The sequence below is a fragment of the Bufo gargarizans genome, chromosome 4, assembly GCF_014858855.1.
Source record: "Bufo gargarizans isolate SCDJY-AF-19 chromosome 4, ASM1485885v1, whole genome shotgun sequence".
NCBI lineage: Eukaryota > Metazoa > Chordata > Amphibia > Anura > Bufonidae > Bufo > Bufo gargarizans.
Genome location: NC_058083.1, coordinates 108444568 through 108464307, shown reverse-complemented (window position 1 = coordinate 108464307; position 19740 = coordinate 108444568). Strand labels below are relative to the sequence as shown.

General features: G+C 44.9%; 1 long non-coding RNA gene across 1 annotated transcript; it reads right to left on the bottom strand.

The window, feature by feature from the left end:
- Positions 1–1500: 1500 nt before the first annotated feature.
- LOC122934987 lies at positions 1501–18853 on the bottom strand. The gene is made up of 2 exons (XR_006388753.1): positions 18722–18853; positions 1501–2600 (listed from the first exon to the last, which is right to left on the bottom strand). It is a non-coding gene; the product is annotated as an uncharacterized LOC122934987 (long non-coding RNA).
- Positions 18854–19740: the final 887 nt, after the last annotated feature.

Genomic DNA, 19740 nt, shown 5'->3' with positions numbered 1-19740 from the left:
TAGGGTCTAACTAGGGTAGGATTCTCCCCCCGCCCTATCTATGAGTTTTGCCTGCCATACATCTTTTCATCTGTCTGGTTGTTTTTGTTTTGTGGCTTTGTTTTTGGGCCCTATATTTATGCTGTTACGGTCATGTGGTGGCCATTTTTTGTCTTGTACCTAATAAAAGTTAAGTTTTAATTTATGTTTTCAGTGATACAGTAAGGAACAAAAGTATTTGAACACCCTGCAATTTTGCAAGTTCTCCCACTTAGAAATCGTGGAGGGGTCTGAAAGTCACATTGTAGGTGCATTCCCACTCTGAGAGACAGAATAACAAAAAAAAATCAGGAAATCACATTGTATGATTTTAAAAGATATTATTAGTCTTGCACTGCTGAACATAAGTATTTAAACACCTGAGAAACAGCAAGAATTCTGGCCCTCAAAGACCTGTTACTGTGCCTTTAAAAAGTCCACCTCTACGCCACTCATTAATCTAACTTAGTAGCACCTGTCTGAGCTCTTTAAAGACACCTGTCCATCCCACAGTCATGGCAAAAACTGTGGCTTATGGCATAGAAAAATAAATAAATTTTGGTGACAGCTTGGAACTGTGCCACATTTCCATGATGATAAGTTTTATGGACAGCTGGACATAGCTAGCAATGCCTGATGAATTCAATTTTGGGGAAGGTGCAGAACTGCACTACAATTACCACAACTAGAGATGAGCGAATTTCATATTTTAAAATTCGTTCACACTTCGTTTGGTGGTAAACTGTGAATTACGTTATGGATTTCGTAACCGCGGACCATAATGAAATTCTCTGACGGAATGCATAACCGAATGCCTTTAGAGACATTCCGTTATTCATTCCATCATAATAGAAGTCTATGGCCTGCATAACGGATCCGTCACGTTTCCGTTAAGCAGGAGAGGACTCCCCTGCATAACGGAAACAGGACGGATCCGTTTTGCAGCCCATAGACTTCTATTATGATGGAATGAATATGCATTCTGTCATAGAAATGCGTTATGGTCCGTGGTAATGGAGTCCATAACGCAATTCTGCTTTTACCACCAAACGAAGCGTGAACGGATTTCAAAATATGAAATTACCTCATCTCTTACCACAACTATGTGGTATGGCACCAACTGCGCAACCAGTAACTTGGATTGTTGCGAATAGTTGTCTCATGGCCACACATTCTGTTATGGATGTTTCAAGATGGAGGAGAAGACGAGGAAGAGGGTAGAAGAAGCAGCTGATGATGACAAGGACACTATATTGCGGGGGATGCGGGTTGGCTGCCACAAAGAAGACAGACTTGTTCCAAATGCTGGCCAGTTCTATTTTTCTACAGGATCTGGTGATGTTGCCTGATGTATTGCATTAGAGCCATTGTAGAAGATGCCCTTAATCAGGGCTGATCACGCTTGCTATACTGCTCCAAATTAATAGTAACCCAAGGGTTTTACGTGCACGGAAGAAAATAACTGTGACACACACACTGGGGTCAAAGCAAATTCTCATTTATTACAGGAAGTGAAGCAGGTTATATAGACATCAGAGGGGCATTCCCCCTGAGGTATATGGCATTGTTACATTGGCTGAAATATGAAAATAAGAAAAGAGATAGCACTTGGCATCTGCGCAGTGTGCAATGTTTTACTAATTGTGGTATGTGAACTATGTAAATATCTGTACAGATATTGTAGGCGCCATCTTGTAATGTAGTCTTCACTAACAGCAAAAAAGCATATATGACGTAGCATGGAGTTGTGTTCGCTTTGGTAGGGTGGAACTTCGTGCTCTGGAGAAGATAAGGTGTTGTCTGAGAGCTGGAGTATATGGGAGCTTTCTTAGCTGAATCAAAGAATGATGACCACATCTCTATCAGTCCCCCCTTGGACCTCATTCTTTCCCTAATGAAAGCCTAGCACATCTGCCCCAGTGGTCCGAATCCTCTTTGCCAGCTTTCATGACAACCTATCCTAGTGTATAACCTCCCATTACACTGGATTTAACATGGGGAAGTCAGATGTCAGTCCCTATGGTCGATGATCTCCACGTGGCACTGTAAGCAGGGCGGGGACCAACAGAACTAAGTGGACTTTGTCTCCCACCCTCATGGAGGTCTCCCATCCTTATGGAGGTCTCCCATGAGCATCTCCGGGGTAGCCTCAGCTGAACAAAAACCTCCTAATGCAGGGGATGAGACAACATCAGAACAAGCAGAATTAAAGATAAATTTAGGAATAGGAAGTAAGCCCTTTTAGGGCATTCATGACCTGGCTATTGATTATTGTGAACATAAGAACTATTCCCCTACCTAGAAACCCATTTTTATTATCTCAATTAGAATCTATATTCTTTTAGTCCGGATCAGCAGTCACACAAGGGGGAACAAGAAGCATCCTTTCAAGTCTCCAGACTCAACAATTTCTTGAAATGACTCGAATTAGTCTTTCCTTCAAGCTTCATTGATGTGCTTGTGGTCAACAACACTTGGAATGGATCATCAAAACAGGGTTTTAAGGACTTTTCTAACGTGTCTTTTTACCAGCACCCAATCTCCAGACACAAGTGGGTGGGTTCCTGGTACTTTATCAAGATCTGGAAGTGAAGCAAAAACTTGAGAATGTATTTTAATCAAACGCTTGTGCAAACTGATCACATAATCTGTCAGACAACCATGTTGCATCTGGAGCCACTGTGGGAAATACAATCCTGTCCTAGAGCGTGACCCACAAAGAACCTTATAGGGACTAAGGCCTGTCTCACGGTTAGGGGTATACCTTACTGAAAAGATGGCTACCAGCAGGCACTCTGTTCATGGCTTTTTTAATCTTTACCTTTAGTGTCCCATTCAGTTCCTTTTTTCCCTACTCTACCCCTGCTTTCTGGATGGCACGAAGCATGTAAGCCCTGTTCTACACCCAAAACCTTCATCATCTCCTGCATCACTTCACCTGTGAAGTGAACACCTGTGTCACTTTCAATGGTCTCAGGTACCCCATACCTGCATACAACTTCAGCCATAATCTTCTTTGCTGTGGTCTTAGCTACCGGGTATGCTTCTGGCCATCCTGAAAACAAGTCATCACACACCAATACATACTCATACATGCCCACCTTGGGTAGTTGAAGGTAGTCTGCAAGCGTTAAAGCAGATGCAAAGGGCAAGACGTGTGTTTCTGGGGTATGTCAACCACCTTGTCTCACGTTGTTCTGGGCAAAAATCATACATCCTTGAGAATATCTGGCTGCTACAGTGCTAAACCCTGGGGCGTACCATGCGCTATGTACTAAATGACACACAGCAGTTTTTTTCTGGTGCGTCACTCCATGGTTTGCCTGTGCCATTGTGGATTAGAGGGACCTGGGAAGGCAGAGTTTTCCTTGGAACTGTGTTAGGCCTTCCTCATTCGCAGTCCCCCCTTTTTGCATCCACTGGTCCCTTTTCTCCTTCCCCCGCCTGGTTCTGTAAGGTCTTAAGAGCTTCCAGCGAGACAGGGGGAGTTATTTCAGGGACCTGAGTTGTGTCCACTAAGGCAGGGGTCTGCCTAGGAAATTTGGCAGCCATTGTTGCCGCCTGATCTGCCTTGGCTTTTCCCTTTGCCTCCTTTGAGTCTGTTTTACAGTGACTCAAGTTGGCGACATGAGGGCTTCTACAAGAGACCTCACTGCTTCCGCATTTTCATAGGTTTACCTGAAGTGGTCAGGAAGTCTCTGGCTTTCTAAATGGGCCTATAGTAATGGGATATACCTGGAATCAGCTGGGTAAATGTTGGCTGCTTTTTCCCTCTGCATAACTGCAAACCATCTCCAGAGCCCTTAGCTCTGCTTCTGGCCTGACATGTGTGGTGGTAAGGGCTATGCTTTTTCGTGTCATGTTTAATCACCACTGCCCAACCTGTGTAGTACCTGCCCTCCTGGCCATACCTCGATCCATCCACAAAGAGCACATGATCTGGATTATCTAATAGCTGATTTACCAAATCTGCAAACAGTCATGAGCCTCTTCCTCTGGATCTGGAAATCTGGAAGAAAAATTTAAGTGCCCTAACTCTTCCCTCCCCCTTGCTCCAGAGGCAACATGTGTGGCTGGATCCAAAATATTACATCTTTGGACATTTCAGGCATCATATGAATACCCTTTGTCAATGAAAAACATTACATTAATCAAATAAAGTGAATGATCATACATCAACACAATAATATCCCTGATAGGCACAATATTTTGATGACTAGATTGATGAAAAAAGTTACAATAGCGATAGATAAACAAGTCTATAAAGATAATGTTATCTAGAATGGTCCCATATATTAGTAATTAGGACAAATAATCAACACTGAATCCATGATAGTAATTAAAACACTTGATCTATAAGCTTCAGGAAATACGTTTGCGATACGTCATGATCATCTGTAACAGTGTCAATTGTGAGAAGCCAAGAAAGGTAATACAATCTACAATGAAAGTCCATGACATGATCCTATGTGTTAGTAGTAGGTTAAAAAATCAACACAATAAACATATGGTCGGGATCAGTTATTAACTGTTAATTTAGTAAATTTTTGGTGTACTAAAACACATATATACCGTTGTCTCTCTCTTGCCTTCACATCACATTCCTAAAGCCTCATTCAGGCCTTCGTCTCCGCTCAAAAATCATGTTCTGAGCGGACACCGAACGGACCCCATTATAGTCTATGGGGTCTTTAGGCTCCGTTACACTCAGTTAGGTCTCAGTTATCTGCAGAATCCGTCCTTTCCGTTCTCCTGCTCCTCAACGGAGGCGGAGAACGGAAAGGAGAAACGGTGATGTAAACAAGGTCTAAGCTGAGCTGGATGGGCAGATGTCTTTTCTCAGCCCTATAAAACTACATGAAAACCAATTTGCTTATCCTTAGGATGAATATGAACATTCAAATCAGCAAGCAGAGATATACCGAGGATCAGTCCTAACCGGACTGTGGCCTTCTTCCGGCACATAAGGATTTAGCAGAGTTAAACCACACACTTTGTAAGATATCACATCTAACTCTGCGGGTAACAAAAAGGTTCTTGGGTTGTACTTTCATGAAGATAGACGTAATATCAATGTCACTTTGTGGTTCAGGACTATCTCAGAACCTTTATCAAGCATGGCTTGTACAACTGCTACAGCTCTGATGCAGAAAGGGGCACCTCTAGCCACGGGGTCAAGTCTGGCTGAATAATATGCCACAGGGCATTGTCACTGGCCATGCAGTTGGGTAAGGACAGCTGAGGCATGGCCATTCACTTCTGTACAATACAATCTAAATGTGATAATCTGATACAGTGCGGGGGAGCACAAACTTGTCATCTTTAGGCATAAAAGGCATCCACCACCTCATCTGTAAGGTGGAAAGGACTAAAAGACAAACAATCATAAAGAAAACTGCATCAAACTTGTGTATCCACGGTCTGCAATAAGAATCTGGGCCTAAAAATGATGTCCTCAGTGCATTCATGTTTCTGGGCAAAGGGATGTCCTCCACAGTCTTCTTCAATTCAGGGATGAGATGTTTCACCCCAGGAAGGCAACAGTAATGCAACAAAAGTTAAATTTTTCTTTTTTTTTTCTCTCACTTGCAGCCATGTTGTAAAAAAGGATAGGAGTGACATGGCTGCAGTATACATACTAGGTGAGTTCTAGGCTCCCTGCGGCAGCACCACCCAGGTATCCAGTGTACCCTCATGTATAAAGGCAAACAACTACCAACTGTCTGAATGTAGTGGTACTGATAAGAAAACATTTGTCAAATCAATCACAGTGCAGTGGGTAGGGGTAGTGGGAACCTGAGCCAACAAGGTGTGTATTGGGTACAATGGGGCTGTTACAAACTGTGGCTTCATTGACAGCACGTAGGTGACGTACCATCTGGTTTCGGGTTGGTTTGCCCTTCTCACTTCTCGGAACTGCCTGCTCCCGGTGACTGCATTTGATTTCAAACCGGCTCCCGACATAGGCAAAGGTAAGGGCTTACCTGTGCATCACCGGACGGGTGAGTCTACTAAAGATGGCAGCCCGCATGTGTTCGCTTGCGAACACTGCGAACTGACCATCACTGCTCAAGAGATACTGCATCTTCCTAGGTAGTGGGGCGCCAGGTTTCATCACCACTTCCACAGGAGGAACTGGGAGCTTGCAACATCCGTGGGTCCAATAACCCACAGATGGCCCGACATTCCCGCAAGCAGGGCTTCCTTCTCATCTTCCAGGAGTAGTGACAAAAAGATGGACCAGGGAGTTTTATCACTAACGGCTAATAAAGAAAGTTCCTGGATATTGAGGGCATCTGTGAGCTTCACAGTGCCATCCTCTTGGTATGAGATGCTGGCACATACTTTTGCAAGCAAGTCTGCACCCAGGAGGCAACAGGGGTGTTATCACTGACCAGCAACCGGGCAAGTACTTCTTGGGTAAGTGCAAATCTAACACAGATGGGTTCTGTTAAAAAGGGGAGTGTACTACTTTCTCATCCACTTCTACCCAAGGACTGGTGTTCTTGGAGATTAAGTCAGGGGAGGCCATATTTGCTGTGCACAATTGTCTTGGCTGCTCCAGTAGCAATCAAATACAGGACTACTTCTTCATCACCCAGAGTGAGGGATATCATTGGTGCCGGACTTGAATCTGCTAAATGTTTAAAAGCACAGTCGATACTGGAGGTACTGGATTGCCTGTTTTCTAATCTTGGTCTAACTTTCCCCCCTCACCTGTCTTATCCTAATGACAAAAACATTGGTGTCTGTGGAGACGGACAGTGATCCAGGCAACACAGAATACAATCCTCTCGTATGGTGTGGACGAGGAGTACCACACACAGCACAACACTCTCTCCCTCTGGGTTCTGGGTCCCACAGACTCTGCAGGTCCATCTCCCAGGACCATTATAGGGTGGCAGACCTACTGCTTCCTTTCTCTGTTGGGGAGGTGGTTTAAAATTATTATGCTAACATTCACAACCCGACTTTCTCTGTCTCTCTACACCTCCTCCTCTATACATTTGCCTCTCGCAGGAAGACTTATGTCTGTTCTGCAAGCTTGGTATCTTTCAGCCACCCTATATGCTTTTTCTCACTACTACTCTCAGTTTACCATCAGGGGGAGCATGTCTACACCTTTCATTAGCTTGCTGATGTTTTTCACTGCCTGTCTACATTTTTTACTACTTCTGCAGTATCTTATCTCAAGGTTAGCATTTTTCAGCCACATCATATGAAAGACAGTATAAACAGTCCGGGCTTAAAGCTACAGTTTACCACGGTTGAGACCATCTGCATCACAATCCCATCCTTTTGCGGTTCTAGAAAATGTGCAGGATGGGGAGCTTCACTTGACTTTACTTAAAAAACAAAAACATAGAAGTTAAAACATTTCATCTGAATAAACAATGAAACAATACTACCAGTCATGACTAATTATAGGTATATGTGTATCCTTCACTTACTGACTCGAATGAGTACCCCTTGTGGTGCTACTTGGATCTATGTGTATTGTTTCACGATTCTAGCCGTAAAATACCAGTAACTAAGATGGCTTCCGGGCAGGAAGTTCCCTCAGTTAAGATGGCTGCTAGGCCAGCCGGAAGTTACAGGAGTTAAGATGGCAGCCAGGCCGGAAATTGGATTAGTTAAGATGTCCGCTGGTGAGGAAGTTACCTCAGTTAAGATGGCTGCTGGGGGAGTGTGTAGGGTCTCACAGCTCCATCTTGGAGGGTAGTGTCAGTGGCATCATACATTTCTGTCCAGCCCAATTTCTTATACTTAATTATTTTCCTGTTGACGCTTGCATTGTTTTTTTATAATATCAAGAATAGAATGTTCTTAATTCAAGGCCGAATGTCCTGTGTTCACTCCTGTGAGAAACTTTGTAATAATTTCACTCTTTTTTGGCCTAAAGCCAGAACACACACCCCTCCCTGTGTGATGATCTCTTTCATTTTCGAATTAATTCTTAATTTGGCCTCATCATCACATCAGTAGAGCTGATTTTGCCCACAGTAAACTTGGCTGTGTGACCTTCCTCTACTAGTCAGTTTTCTAGTTGGCAACACACAAGGTCACATTCCCGGTCCACACAGACATAGCATTCAATTTCGAACAGACATATAGAACACTTTCTCATACTTTTACACACACAAGTCTTTGAACTTATTAACGAATAACATTCTGTGATGGTCACGTACACTACACACAGGGGGGAGGATAGTGACCGCTGCGCTCCACCCTCACCCCTGGCTTTGCCTACTTGCCTCGCAAGTCCTAATGACAGGGGACAACTAGACGGCAGTCCCTAACTTAGGATATGTGCTGGGAAGACAGACAAGACAAATAACGGAATGTTTACAAACCGTGTCAATACCTAGAGAGCTACGCAGTACTAAGGAATGAGCAAAGAATAGTCAGGAAAGCCGAGGTCAAATACCAGGAGAGATGCGCAGTACAGGAGGAGCAGGCAGAGAATCGTCAGGGAACACAGGATCAGGTAAGTATGCAGGAAACAAAACAATCACCAGATACCTAAAAATAACAGGCAACCTGTGGCCAGCAGGCTGCCTGTATTTATAGTGGGGAGTGAGGGTCATTTGACGTGGCCAGCGTCACATGATCGACAGACCAACCAGTCGAGCAGATCAGCTCGGCGCTCAAGGCAGACTTAGGAGCAGGGAACCTCCCAGCTAGCAAAGCCGCCCTGGGAACGAGGTCAAGCACAGATCCTCGCTCCCGAAGCTAAGCAGCAGGTCTGCGGCTAATGGGGGACCGAGTGCGCCTTCGGAACCCCGTTACACATACAAATAACATACATACATGCTCCATACCTCACATACATTGCCTTTTGATTATCTCTTCGCATTGCAGACAGTGTTCTAGCTACTCGCTATCACACATTCCAATGTCATGACGTCACTCCTCCCGTGCAGCTACGGCCCCCTCTCTCTCCCTCTATATTCACCGGGCAACAGAGACACACATGGCGTGAGGCACACAGATACACAGACAGACACAATACTTCCTTAGCGCTGCAGCTGCACTGCATCATCACTTAACTTTCCACAATGCTTCCATGCACTCAATTCTCCATTTAAAATCACATCCTGTAATCTTCAACTTCTTCACATCCATGATCCTTTATAACAGGCATGCTCAACCTGCGGCCCTCCAGCTGTTGCAAAACTACAACTCCCATCATTCCCAGACAGCCTACAGCTGGGCATGGTGGGAGTTGTAGTTTTACAACAGCTGGAGGGCCGCAGGTTGAGCATCCCTGCTTTATAACATACACACAATGTGTCTTTCTGAATCTTTCCCAAACTAGCTTCCTCTGAGCTTCCTCCCTGAATCAGGGTGCCACCGTACTAGTACTCCTAGGGTTAAGATTCCCATGGATTTACTCACTCACTTCACACACACAACCAAGAAAGAAGCAGCCACCTTCTACTTCACACTCCCAAGCAGAGCTGACCCCTGCAGTATATACACTCTGGCTCCCACGTCTGTCCGTCAGCTGGGACTAATCTACCTGCTGCCTCCTAAGGGGAGATCACTTAAGATGCCCCAGTCCAGGTCCTGCAGGTCTGCTGCCTCCTAAGGGGAGATCACTTAAGATGCCCCAGTCCAGGTCCTGCAGGTCTGCTGCCTCCTAAAGGGAGATCACTTAAGATGCCCCAGTCCAGGTCCTGCAGGTCTGCTGTCTCCTAAGGGGAGATCACTTAAGATGCCCCAGTCCAGGTCCAGCAGATATTTACCATAGTCCTCCTGGGCTACTCCATCTGCCACCTCCTAAAGGGATATCTGTAAATATGCCCCAGTCCAGGTCCTGCAGAAATCAACTGTAGTCCCCCCCCCCCTCCCCACCAGGGGAAATCTCTTGCTCTGCTTAACCATTAACTGTGAAGGTGCCTGACACAAACCACACAGAAGCAAAACACAAAACACAACCAGAGAAGAGCAAACTCAAAAGGATTTTAGGAACTCAGGATTTTACATCAACTGAAGTTGCTACTACGTTCATAACCTCAATAGCAGAACAGATTACCACAGCACAGTGGAGCATCAAGAGGCAGGTGAGATAACCAAAATTTTCTCACCTTGTCTCTGAGGCTGCAGTCCTCCTCCTCAAGCGTTGTCCGCTGTGCTCTGGGAACCCCAAACTTCGGCTAGCGACGTTACTTCTCCAGAGCCCCGCGTTGGGCGCCAACTGTGGAAGATGCCCTTAATCAGAGCTGATCACGTTTGCTCTACTGCTCCAAATTAATAGTAACCCAAGCGTTTTACATGCAATGAAAAAAATAACTGTGACACGCACACTGGGGTCAAAGCAAATTCTCATTTATTACAGGAAGTGAAGCAGGTTATATAGACATCAGAGGGGCATTCCCACTGAGGCATGTGGCATTGTTACATTGGCTGAAATAGGAAAATAAGAAAAGAGATAACACTTGGCATCAGCACAGTGTGCAATGTTTTACTAACTGTTGTATGTGAACTATGTAAATATCTAACTGTAGGTGCCATCTTGAAATGAAGTCTTCACTGACAGCAAAAAAGCATATATGACGTAGCATGGAGGAGTGTTCTCTTTGGTAGGGTGGAACCTTCGTGCACTGGAGAAGATAACGTGTTGTCTGAGATCTGGAGTATATGGGAGCTTTCTTAGCTGAATCAAAAAATGATGACCACATTTCTATCACCGTGGTACCCATGTTTGTGTTTGAACTCCAACGGCCTATTTTTGTCCTACAGATCTTGCACATGGCAGTGGTTTTGTGTACTGGCTTGTGGAGAAAAAAACACTATACAGGAGATACTCGTACAGTGCTAGCAACAGCCGAGCTTGGCCTAAGTCTGGCATGTTTTGAGTCTGCCCTCACAGTATCAGCATCATCACCAGTCCCCGAGGTGACCACAATAGAAGCAGATCTTGCCCTGACATTTTGTGTGAGTTTTTGGCCATATGTTGCCTGTTCTTTATTACTGCCTCGGTCCCACTACCCTCCTCCTCTGATGTCACCTCCTCCTCAGCACCCCATTCCATCTCCCAGATCCTCATTATCGTAGTCCTCATCCTCCAAGCCACTCTGGTATGTCATTGTGGGCTCTTTGACCTCCCTCCGATTCCTTCCTCTGTATTTGCCCTGAGTGCCACTGTTGCAAATCACTGCCCCTACCGCCACCATCAAGGCTACAAGTGCCACTACTACTGGTACCACCAACACAGCTATGCATGGGGTCCCCAGCCTCTGCCTGAACCCTCTACTTATGGCTCCCCAAATGCTGAACCTGATGCTTTTAACACAAGTCGTCAACAGGTAGACTCTCTTAGGTATCTTCCATAGCATATAGAGCTTTTTTGCCTCTTCTTAGGGAAAAAGAAGGTGCCCCACTAGGAAAAGGCAGTGAAGGCAACTGAAAAGCTTATCTGGGGCCGCAAGGAGGAGGAGCAGAAGGAATGCTGTGACCCCTGGCTCCAAGGCACGATGTCAGTGTCATGTACGGGAACTGCCCTGTCACATGACCCAAGTGCGACTGCCAAGGGTCGATCTATTCCATACACTCAGTCTCTCACGTGCCTACACACAGGCCTCAGATTAAACCTACAGTATATCACACCCGAGTTATAGCTTTTATGCACCCCAACACGTTGCCACCATTGTGACATTTAAATTAATATACCAATTAATTAGGGGCTCATAGAAAACCCCACTTTGCCCACTCCAAGCAGACTCACAGTAACACAGGCCAAGCTTATAGAAAATACACGTTAATACAAACCGCACTCATACACTTAAAGTTGGAGGTTACTGGGCTCATTCAGGGCACAAGGCAAAACCATTAAAGATGTGCTTTAATGGACTTAAAAGGTACCGTACTTAATTACAAAAAATTAAAAAGAATAAGAGACATACATAAACATGCACAAAACAGTTATAAAAATAAAAGGATAAAAACAGAAAGGTTCTTACTACTCAACAAATTGTGTAATCTGTTCTGGTTACAGTAGAACAAAGAACTCAACCCAATGTTGATTGGATCCCCAAATTGTGTCAATGAAAGGTTCCCAATCGTTCATTTTGGCAGAGGGGGAGCTGAGAGGGGTCTCCCTCCCATTCTCGTCACAGCCTTCTGGGAAGGCCCTCATTACCTGTGCGTGCTCCACCTCTCTTACTTAGCAGGCAGACATGAAATATTAATAAAACATGACTTCCCCCCCATACTAATGCATACTCAGGCCCCGGCATGTTTTAATAAAGCATATTTCTATCAGGCTGATCATTCTCATACCAAATATGACTGTTGGTTACATGTGTGGATTAAGTTCCAAACATACAAAACATTTCAGCAAACTTGTAACATTAGCCATCTTGGTATAAAGAAAGAGAGAGAAACCAACAAGTTTTACAGATATACACAACTGGTAACCTTACTGTACAGCGCCATCTACTGGTCAAGTGATAATATACAATACATTGCAGTCCCAACACCCCATCTCAACGGCATGAGCATAATTATACGACAGTCTCTTTTGTAGAAAACAATGATATTCCCTTGGCAAAGGTTTGGTGAGTGCGTCTGCAGTCATCTCCTCTGATGGACAGTACTGGATGTCGATAACTCCTTGTTCTTGCATGTCCCTGAGCAGATGATATTTTACATCAATGTGCTTGGTTCTTGGGTTAATCTTCTCAGAGTGTGTAAGCTTTATGCATCCCTGATTGTCTTCAAAGATGGATGTGGGTTGTGACATATTCAGTCCCAGGTCTAGTAGAAGTTGACGAATCCAAATGGCTTCTTGACATGCATGTGCTGCTGCTATGTATTCCGCTTCAGTTGAAGAGAGTGCAACAGTCACTTGTTTCCGACTAGACCAGCTTATTGTTCCTTGTCCATACTGGAAGATGTAACCACTTGTAGATTTGCGGTCAGTGGTGTCTCCAGCCTAATTGGCGTCCACATCTCTAATCAGTTTTGGGTTTGACGATGCTGGAAGTCGCAGCTTCATCCGATTTGTTCCCTTTAGGTACTGCATTACCCTCTTTACTGTGTTCCAGTCGCGTTGACACGGTGTTGCGACTTTCCTGCAAAGCATTCCCACTGCTACAGAAATGTCTGGTCTTGTCACGGTGGCGATGTATAGCAATTTTCCGATTGCCTTGCGGTAATAATTATTGTTAGGTAACAAGTTTTCTGTTTCATTGTTTTTCAGATAATCTGGTTCCATTGGTGTTCTCACTTCCTTTGCATCTTGCATGTGAAACTGTTCTAATATTTCTGTAATTTTCTGACTTTGGTTAAGAAGATAGCGTCCATCCTCTTACCGCTCTATTTGAATTCCTAGGTAGTGAGTAATGTTCCCCAACTCTTTAATTTCCAAATTTTGTTTCAGTTTGTAAACTATTTGGTCATAGTCCCCTTGTTCAAAACACGTCAAGATGTCATCAGTGTAAATTAGGATGTACCGTATTTTTCGCCGTATAAGACGCACCGGCGTATAAGACGCACCTAGGTTTTTGGGGAGGAAAATAAGAAAAAAAATTTTTTAACCAAAAGGTGTGCTGTGGGTTTGGAACTAGGTGGTCTGTGGATGGCACTATTACTGGGGATCTGTGGATGACGGACACTGTTATGGGGGGATCTGTGGATGACGGACACTGTTATGGGGGGATCTGTGGATGACGGACACTGTTATGGGGGGATCTGTGGATGACGGACACTGTTATGGGGGGATCTGTGGATGACGGACACTGTTATGGGGGGATCTGTGGATGACGGACACTGTTATGGGGGGATCTGTAGATGACGGACACTGTTATGGGGGGGATCTGTAGATGACGGACACTGTTATGGGGGGAACTGTGGATGACGGACACTGTTATGAGGGAACTGTGGATGACTGACACTGTTATGGGGGGAACTGTGGATGACGGACACTGTTATGAGGGAACTGTGGATGACAGACACTGTTATGGGGGGATCTGTGGCTGGCACTGTTACAGGGGGGGGATCTGTGGATGGCACTGTTATACATGTGTCATCCACAGACCCTCCCAGCCCATAACTGTGCCATCCACAGATCCCCCGCCGCTCCAGTATACTAATATAATATGTCTTATTCAGTTAATAGTTATTAAATATGCCTCTTTATTCCTAAAAGTACCTTAAATCCTAAGCGCTTTAGTACAATGCCGGCAGGCCGGGCAGCCGGCGCGGCGCGTCACTCACTGACGTCACTTGCCTGCGCCGCCTGCTTCATTCATAAAGTAGGCGGCGCAGGCACGTGACATCAGGGAGTTACGCTGCCGCCCGCCCGGCCTGCATTGTACGGATGCGCTTAGGATTTAAGGTACCATTAGGCATAAAGGGGCATATCTAGTAACCATTAATTGAATATGACATTTTATTAGTACACCGGAGCGGCGGGGCGGGCCTTTAGTACAGTGACTGCACCGCCCCGCCGCTATTGCCGGCCCCAGCTCCTCCTCCCAGTCCCTCCCCGAGTCCCCGCTCGCTTTACATCGCATCCAGCGATGTAAAACTGACTGCATTCGCCGTATAAGACGCAGGGGCATTTCTCCCCCATTTTGGGGGAAGAAAAAGTGCGTCTTATACGGCGAAAAATACGGTATGTCCATTTGTTCTTATGCCGTACAATGTACAGTATATAATGGTATACAGTATATAATTTTTCTTATGTGTGAATAAACACTGAAATGTTCAAGTTAAAGACAAAGGGCCAGATTTATCATGACTCTGACAGCTCACTCCACTTTAACATATGGCTAAAGTCAGTTTTAGCGAAGTCATATTTATGATCGGCCCTTTAAGACTGTAATAAATGTGGTTTGACGGTAGCAGTTTATCCTTCAGTAAGCAGCTTTACAAAAGTTGCACATCTTTGCGAAAAAGTTGCACGTTTTTATGAAAAAGTCGCATGTTCTATTAAAAAGTCTCATATGATAAGCATGGTCCTCACTGGAGTGAAATTGCGACTTTTTAAATAGTCCCAATAGTAAATCTGTCTAGAGATTCATTTACATAAGAAAACACGCCCACTTTCAGAAAACTGGCGAGCATAGCGCAGAGCAGGAAAAAGTCGCAAATTTGTGCGCAGTTTTAGCTTTTGGGACTTTTTTGGGGACTTTTTCACTCCATTATTCTGACCTGAGCTAATGATAAATCTGGCCCTTTGTGATTGCCTCTATACTGCGTCCGCTAGCCTGTCTACCAGAGCAAAACCCCACAGTACCTAGAATAATTGTCGATGAAAGTCAGTAAATATCAGTTCCCACCGGATGTGGTGGTTTTCATTGGTCCGCACACATCACTGTGTATCAGTCCCATGGGTTTAGTGTTTTTTCTCTGACTGGTCTGTGGAAGAGAGGTTCGGGTGGCCTTTGCTTTGATGCAACACGTGCCACTTGCTGAGTGTGTGGCAAGGCAATATTTTCATCTATTCTGAAAGACCTTTCTTTGCAAAGTCCTTTATAGCTTCTGGGTTTCGATGCCCCAATCTTCTATACCACTGGTGGATGCACTTGTCATGTGGGTTATGAGTTGCCGCTTTAGCCTTCTCACTTTCAGTGACGAGTTTGTACAGATGTTCATTTAACCTTCCTCTTGCTAGAATTTGCTTTCCATTTTGAATTGTTCATTCATTACCTCTGAACTGGACAGTGAGTCCATTGCTTGCAAGGGTTTTAACTGATAGGAGGCTTCCTTCTAGACTTGGAACATACAGAACATTCTTTACAAGGATGCTCTGCTTGCCTCCTGATGGCGTTTTGCAGTTCAGAAACCCCTGACCATTACCTTCCGCTGTAATACTTTTCCCATTTGCTAGGAAGACTTTGTCTTTTACACTAAAATAAATTTCTGTGAAGAAAGTCTTGTCGCTTGTCATGTGACTTGTTGCCCCTGAATCAATGTACCATCCGTGTGAGGTACTATTCTGAGTCACTTTAAAAGTACCACTCCATGATGCACTTTCATTTTCTTCTTTAGCTCTTTCTCTTGTGGGTAGCTCCCGCTTTCGCAGCTCAGCTTTCCAGATTGTTAGGAACCCGGAAAAATATATGGAGGGATTCTCATGGGATTATAATTATCCCATTAGCCTCCATTGTGTTTTTTTGGGCAGGAAAATTTCCCGCCTAAAAATGTGTATAAGCCGGTTAAAAATAGAGGGTTGCTGGGGTCTGGGGCAGAGGTCACTCATTGGGTCAGCAAGTGACCTATGGTGTGGTGTTGCTGGGCAAAAAATGCAGAGATGCCCAGCAAAAGGTAGGGCATTGGTGGGACTGTTTCAAGCGGCCCCCGGGTTAGGGCTATATAGTTGCGGTAGCGGGCAGTGTTGTGCTGTCATCCCGACCGCATCTGAAGGAAGTGCTGCCCCCGCCCGCCCTTCCCTGTTGAAAGTTTTGATATTGTCACGGCCACTTTATTAGAAGGAGGGTACAAAGTCGCTCACTGAAAAGGTGAGCGGACGAGTTAAGACTGAAGTTTAGGCCAAGCTTATGGCTGGTCTAATTATAGTTTATTAAGTTATTGGTATGATTGATACAGTTTTAATTGATTTAAGATAATCTTTAATAAAGTTGGCCGTATCCTAATTTATTCCACCCAAATATTTGTGTCCACGTGTTTTTATTATTTAGTTATGGATGTGAGTATATTTTATGGTACAATTATATGATTTATAATCCCATGAACAGTTCTTTTTCAGATGACCGGCCTTTTTGCAGCGAAAACATACCCTGGTTTCTTAGCTTTGTCTTATGCCTTCATGCACCTTCAGAGCTACCTCTGATCTCTCGTTCTCTTCACTATGCAGATTTTCCTTTCTTCTGCTGTATTCATCAACTCATTTTCCCTAACATATTCTAGCGTCAGGGCACTGTATGATTCTGGAAGTCTGCATAGCAGTCTTTATTTTCTTCACCTATTGTACCCAGCTGGTCCGCAATCTCTAGCATAGCCTTTACATGTTCACCCATTTCCTGCCCTTTTTCCAGACTCATTTTATACAGTTTACGCAGCAGATATAGTTTAGTAAAGCACCAAATAACAAAAATCCAACCCTGCAGCCTCCACCCAACGCCGTTTCGCCTAACAGTCTTCTTCCGGAATGGCCCGCTAACTCTGTGGCTTCCTCTTTGTCCTCTCTTTTGGAGATATAGTTTACTGTTTAGGCTTGCATGTTCATGCAGTTTTTGTAATGCAGTCCACATACTTTTAGGGCTCTTTCACACCTGCGTTCTTTTCTTCCGGCATAGAGTTCCGTCGTCGGGGCTCTATGCCGGAAGAATCCTGATCAGGATTATCCTAATGCATTCTGAATGGAAAGAAATCTATTCAGGATGCATCAGGATGTCTTCAGTTCAGGACCGGAACGTTTTTTGGCCGGAGAAAATACCGCAGCATGCTGCGCTTTTTGCTCCGGCCAAAAATCCTGAAGACTTGCCGCAAGGCCGGATCCGGAATTAATGCCCATTGAAAGGCATTAATCCGGATCCGGCCTTAAGCTAAACGTCGTTTCGGCGCATTGCCGGATCCGACGTTTAGCTTTTTCTGAATGGTTACCATGGCTGCCGGGACGCTAAAGTCCTGGCAGCCATGGTAAAGTGTAGCGGGGAGCGGGGGAGCAGCATACTTACCGTCCGTGCGGCTCCCGGGGCGCTCCAGAGTGACGTCAGGGCGCCCCACATGCATGGATGACGTGATCGCATTGCACGTCATCCATGCGCATGGGGCGCTCTGACGTCATTCTGGATCGCCCCGGGAGCCACACGGACTGTAAGTATACCGCTCCCCCGCTCCCCACTACTACTATGGCAACCAGGACTTTAATAGCGTCCTGGCTGCCATAGTAACACTGAACGCATTTTGAAGACGGATCCGTCTTCAAATGCTTTCAGTTCACTTGCGTTTTTCCGGATCCGGCGTGTAATTCCGGCAAGTGGAGTACACGCCGGATCCGGACAACGCAAGTGTGAAAGAGGCCTTAGCTGTGTTTTCTTTCCTTATATGAATGAGTTGACCATCCCCCACTAACAGGCTTATGACTGCTTTTGCTTGCCTGTTTATCCTGTCCCATTCTTCCGGGTAGTCATTGGGTCTGTGTGTATCTAGTACCTGCCACAAGTCATCTTTGGATAACAACATTTCAAGCTTAAAGGGACTCTGTCACCACTTTCTAACCCCCACTTTTAAAACTATTGTTCTGTCCATTGAGCCCTTGTGATTACAATGGTGTTGTTATATGCGAAATCTGCTGTCTCGTTTTGATAAAAAAAAACTTTTATCTAACCTGTCAATCATGTGGATAAGGTGCCCAGGGTGTTTGTCAAGGTCTGAAGCTGCCGCCCGCCGCCGTTGGGCATGTTCAGACCAGGAGAAACGCCCTGGGCACCTTATCCACATGATTGACAGGTTAGATAAAAGGTTTTTTTTATCAAAACGAGACAGCAGATTTCGCATATAACAACACCATTGTAATCACAAGGGCTCCATGGACAGAACAATAGTTTTAAAAGTGGGGGTTAGAAAGTGGTGACAGAGTCCCTTTAAACTTCCATAGCTGGTAGTTGGTATTGTTGAGCTTTGCTATTGTAAACTTCATATTTGAAGCACTTGCCATCTTTTAGTGAATTGGATGCAGCTCTTGTTTCCTCACAGTATTTGGTAGGATCGTAGATGCAGCACTTACTTGCTTGTAGTTTTCCTTTTTCTAGTGTCTAGAGCTGGGCCCATAACCTATTGGTTATGTGTTAGAGAAGACACTAGTAGCTTGTGATGAGGCAGAACTTGGTTTACTTGTGTGGATTAAGTTCCAAACATACAAAACATTTCCGCAGCCATCTTGGTATAAAAAGAGAGAGAGAGAGAAACCAACAAGTTTTACAGATATACACAACTGGTAACCTTTATGTACAGCGCCATCTACTGGTCAAGTGATAATAATACACAATACTGTATATGATACATGCTGTTGCATCCTCAACAATTACTAGAATGTTTGGTAGGCGAGTTTTACCAGAGATGAGTTATAGCTTTTGATATGTTTTCTTCATCTTCTGGTAGGCCATCTGAAAAGTTTCTGGACCTCTGCGGTGAGGTGCCCTTCTGTATGGGTGTATGCATTTCCAGGAAACATCTTAATTTCCACTTGAAAAGGGCCATTTGTTTAACATTCAAGTGATAAACTGATTTTCTCCAAGGGGAATGTGTATTCCAAATGTAGGCCCAGACTGAACGGCATTGTACAGACAATTACAGAGCGTGAAAATACCTGTGTTTCCCTGAAAATAAGACATAACCATAAAATAAGCCGTAGCAGGATTTCTAAGCATTTGCACAATATAAGCCATACCCGGAAAATAAGACATAGTGATAGGCGTGGCTATGCAGCGTACCGGCACGGAGCCGTAAAGAAGACGGGCAGCCCTTCTCATCTGCCCCATCGTTACAGCTTCTATCTCAGAGGTGACCGGAGAGGTGCGGGCAGTATAGGCGTCCCTACAGGGGGGCAAGGGGGGGGGGGCAATTCCTTAGGTTATTCCTTGCCCCCCTGCTGACAGTAGCATAGCGTGGGGGGGCAGTGTTCCCTGTAAGCTGTGCAGGCATGTGGCCGCACAGCTTACTTACTGCCTCCGCTCAGGGCCTGCAGGCCCACTTGCTGCAACCCAGACTTCATGTAATGGCGTGTGCCTGTTCCGTAAAGCCCAT